Genomic DNA, 4844 nt, shown 5'->3' with positions numbered 1-4844 from the left:
ACCAGTTAACCCACTGTTCCTAGACCAGTTAACCCACTGTTCCTAGACCAGTTAACCCACTGTTCCTAGACCAGTTAACCCCCTGTTCCTAGACCAGTTAACTCACTGTTTCTAGACCAGTTAACCTACTGTTCCACTGTTCCTAGACCAGTTAACCCACTGTTCCTAGACCAGTTAACCCACTGTTACTAGACCAGTTAACCCCACTGTTCCTCGACCAGTTAACCCCACTGTTCCTCGACCAGTTAACCCCACTGTTCCTAGACCAGTTAACCCACTGTTCCTAGACCAGTTAACCCACTGTTCCTAGACCAGTTAACCCCCTGTTCCTAGACCAGTTAACTCACTGTTCCTAGACCAGTAACCTACTGTTCCACTGTTCCTAGACCAGTTAACCCACTGTTCCTAGACCAGTTAACTCACTGTGGGTAGGCCGTCATTGTAAATAAGAATTAGTTCTTAACTGACTTTCCTAGTTAAATAAAGGTTAAATAAATGATAGTGTATGTCAATGGTAGTAGTGTACCTGCTGTGTGACTGCAGCCTCCGGTACTCTGCCCTCACTTCCTCCAAGCTGCAGGGCCCGTCTTCATTACCGAGGAATATCCCTAAACACATGTCGGTCAATAAGAAACCGTGCCCTTAATCACAGAGCTTTTCTGTACACATCAAAAGGGCATTGGGCTCCTCTCACCTTTCAGGAGCATCAGTCTGCTCAGGTGGGCTTCCTGCTCTTTCAGAAATCCTTTGGCGTGGTCCAAGATCTTCCACTGACCGACCAGACAACATTACTATCACACTTTACAATACAACACATTCAACTGAGGTTTCCACTTTTATCTGATCCATAATACCAATTTATCACCAGGTAGGTGAAGATCTACCTGCCTCACCAGGTAGGTGAAGATCTACCTGCCTCACCAGGTAGGTGAAGATCTACCTGCCTCACCAGGTAGGTGAAGATCTACATGCATGGCCAGGTAGGTGAAGATCTACCTGCCTCACCAGGTAGGTGAAGATCTACCTGCCTCACCAGGTAGGTGAAGATCTACCTGCCTCACCAGGTAGGTGAAGATCTACCTGCCTCACCAGGTAGGTGAAGATCTACATGCATGGCCAGGTAGGTGAAGATCTACCTGCCTCACCAGGTAGGTGAAGATCTACATGCATGGCCAGGTAGGTGAAGATCTACCTATATGGCCAGGTAGGTGGCCCAGCAACAGTTAGCTAGCTAGCCCCAAATCACACTCTCTCTATCCAGCAACAGTTAGCCAGCTAGCCCCAAATCACACTCTCTCTACCCAGCAACAGTTAGCCCAGCAACAGTTAGCCAGCTAGCCCCAAATCACACCCTCTCTACCCAGCAACAGTTAGCCAGCTAACCCCAAATCACACCTCTCTACCCAGCAACAGTTAGCCCCAAATCACACCCTCTCTACCCAGCAATAGTTAGCCCCAAATCACACCCTCTCTGCCCAGAAACAGTTAGCTAGCTAGCCCCAAATCACACCCTCTCTACCCAGCAATAGTTAGCCCCAAATCACACCCTCTCTACCCAGAAACAGTTAGCTAGCTAGCCCCAAATCACACCCTCTCTACCCAGCAACAGTTAGCCCCAAATCACACCCTCTCTGCCCAGAAACAGTTAGCTAGCTAGCTCCAAATCACACCCTCCCTACCCAGCAACAGTTAGCCCTAGCCCCAAATCACACCTCTCTATCCAGCAACAGTTAGCTAGCTAGCCCCAAATCACACCTCTACCCAGCAAACAGTTAGCCCCAAATCACACCCTCTACCCAGCAACAGTTAGCCCTAAATCACACCCTCTACCCAGAAACAGTTAGCTAGCTAGCCCCAAATCACACCCTCTCTACCCAGCAACAGTTAGCCCCAAATCACACCCTCTACCCAGCAAACAGTTAGCCCCAAATCACACCCTCTCTACCCAGAAACAGTTAGCTAGCTAGCCCGAAATCACCCTCTCTACCCAGCAAACAGTTAGCCCCAAATCACACCCTCTCTACCCAGCAATAGTTAGCCCCAAATCACACCCTCTCTACCCAGAAACAGTTAGCTAGCTAGCCCCAAATCACACCCTCTCTACCCAGCAACAGTTAGCCCCAAATCACACCCTCTCTACCCAGCAACAGTTAGCTAGCTAGCCCGAAATCACACCCTCTCTACCCAGAAACAGTTAGCTAGCTAGCCCCAAATCACACCCTCTCTACCCAGCAACAGTTAGCCCCAAATCACACCCTCTCTACCCAGAAACAGTTAGCTAGCTAGCCCCAAATCACACCCTCTCTACCCAGCAACAGTTAGCCCCAAATCACACCCTCTACCCAGCAAACAGTTAGCTAGCCCCAAATCACACCCTCTCTACCCAGCAACAGTTAGCCCCAAATCACACCCTCTCTACCCAGAAACAGTTAGCTAGCTAGTTTCTCCATAGTAACTGACCAAAAATACATGAAGGAGAGAACAAGGAAGATATTTCAGATTGTTAGCCATCTATATTTATCTCACCTTAGCAGGCATCTTGTTGGATGTGGGGCAGACCACGGTGTTGAGTGTCTCGAACAGGGTGGCCAGGTTGGCCCGGTGTCGGGCCTGCAGAGCCCGTCTCTCTCCTTCTGGTGCTCCTCCATGTCCCGCTTTCTCCGGAGCCCGGTCGGACCGGTACAGCCTCGTCTGGACATCCTGATTTATTAATGGGTTATATAAAATAATAATAAGACACTACACGGGTTAATAATCGAGTTGTTTCTCTTCCCATTAAGAGTTATATCGGTCAACAACAACAAGATGGCTACCGAGCACTGACGGCTGTTTTAGCTACTTGGTTAAGTTTAGAGTTGGATAATATATCCACATACCTTATTATGTTGTTGTTGCTACCTTACCTTTCTGAAATCCTTTATAAACGTATGTTAACAAACTGTCCGCGTTTTCTGTTAAATTGTTATGGAAAATGATCTATAGTGTGTGTGATTTTTCGTGCAGGATGTGGCTACATGAACCGCGGTAAAGAGGCTCCAACCGTTTCATCAACCGGCAGTATTGAGATCAGTGATGCCAATTTAGCCATTTCGTTGCTAGATTTAGCTACTTTTCAGAGTACCCTAGCAACAACAACAAAAAATCAAACTGCACCTAAAGCAACAAATTTAGATACTTTAAAAAATAAAAACTTTTAGCAACTTTTGATGAAGTGACTCAAACGTTAAAATGCATTTTTCCTCTAAATGACACACAAAAAAACGATGTTCTCAGTCACAACACAAGTGTCTGGCTGCAAAAAATGCGTTGTGAGTGACGTCGGCAGCAGGCGCTCAGCAGCAATTTCGGTCAATTGCGAATTCATCGTCGGCTGACTGCAGCAGTAGTAGTGGTAGTACGGGTTCCACGAGACAAAACCCAATGAATATAGATGGTCACAAATGTTTTGATCCTGGACATAACTTACAACATCAATCAACATGTCTCAATCAAAATTGTACAGAAAGGAGTGGGAGTCTGTACCTGAATTTAAAGGGTGTCTAAAGCCGGTAATTGGGGGTGATTCACGGGCATACTGTGCGTACTGCAAATCGGATATGCTTTGCAAAAAAATGTATGACATCAAACAAATATTGTGCTACCCCAAAGTATATAAATAAATCAAAACCTTTCAACCCCACAACGCAGTCTACATCACCACAGGGTGGTTAAGAAAGTGGAGAACTGCAGAAGCTACTATAGCAATGGGCCACTGCAAAGCATGCGACCATTTAAAGTACTGCACAATCTCAAATCCAACTTAACTCTTGACTCATTTTTAGAAATAATATTATGGAATCAGTCTACACTTCTTCTTTACCCTAAATTACCTATTGTTTTTGTATTATCACCAAGGCCCTAGTCCCTTTACTATAAGGTTCACCAAGGCCCTAGTCCCTATAAGGTTTACCAAGGCCCTAGTCCCTTTACTATAAGGTTTACCAAGGCCCTAGTCCCTATAAGGTTTACCAAGGCCCTAGTATCTATAAGGTTTACCAAGGCCCTAATCCCTTTACTATAAGGTTTACCAAGGCCCTAGTCCCTATAAGGTTTACCAAGGCCCTAGTCTCTATAAGGTTTACCAAGGCCCTACTCCCTTTACTATAAGGTTTACCAAGGCCCTAGACCCTTTACTATAAGGTTTACCAAGGCCCTAGACCCTTTACTATAAGGTTCACCAAGGCCCTACTCCCTTTACTATAAGGTTCACCAAGGCCCTAGTCCCTTTACTATAAGGTTTACCAAGGCCCTAGACCCTTTACTATAAGGTTTACCAAGGCCCTAGTCTCTATAAGGTTCACCAAGGCCCTACTCCCTTTACTATAAGGTTTACCAAGGCCCTAGTCCCTTTACTATAAGGTTTACCAAGACCCTAGTCTCTTTACTATAAGGGTTACCAAGGCCCTAGTCCCTTTATTATAAGGGTTACCAAGGCCCTAGTCCCTTTACTATAAGGGTTACCAAGGCCCTAGTCTCTATAAGGTTTACCAAGGCCCTAGTCCCTTTACTATAAGGTTTACCAAGGCCCTACTCCCTTTACTATAAGGGTTACCAAGGCCCTAGACCCTTTACTATAAGGTTTACCAAGGCCCTAGTCCCTTTACTATAAGGTTTACCAAGGCCCTAGTCCCTTTACTATAAGGTTTACCAAGGCCCTAGACCCTTTACTATAAGGTTCACCAAGGCCCTAGTCCCTTCACTATAAGGTTTACCAAGGCCCTAGTCACTTTACTATAAGGGTTACCAAGGCCCTAGACCCTTTACTATAAGGTTTACCAAGGCCCTAGTCCCTTTACTATAAGGTT

The 4844-nt window shown here is 45.9% G+C and overlaps 1 long non-coding RNA gene across 1 annotated transcript; it reads right to left on the bottom strand.

Annotated features, from left to right (window-relative positions):
• Nucleotides 1-526: 526 nt before the first annotated feature.
• Nucleotides 527-2619, bottom strand: LOC135572744 (uncharacterized). Its single transcript, XR_010464458.1, has 3 exons — nt 2527-2619; nt 695-770; nt 527-608 (listed from the first exon to the last, which is right to left on the bottom strand). It is a non-coding gene; the product is annotated as an uncharacterized LOC135572744 (long non-coding RNA).
• Between the last annotated feature and the right edge of the window lie 2225 nt (nt 2620-4844).

This window comes from Oncorhynchus nerka, linkage group LG8 (assembly GCF_034236695.1).
Source record: "Oncorhynchus nerka isolate Pitt River linkage group LG8, Oner_Uvic_2.0, whole genome shotgun sequence".
NCBI lineage: Eukaryota > Metazoa > Chordata > Actinopteri > Salmoniformes > Salmonidae > Oncorhynchus > Oncorhynchus nerka.
This window is presented reverse-complemented; position numbering and strand designations above follow the sequence as displayed.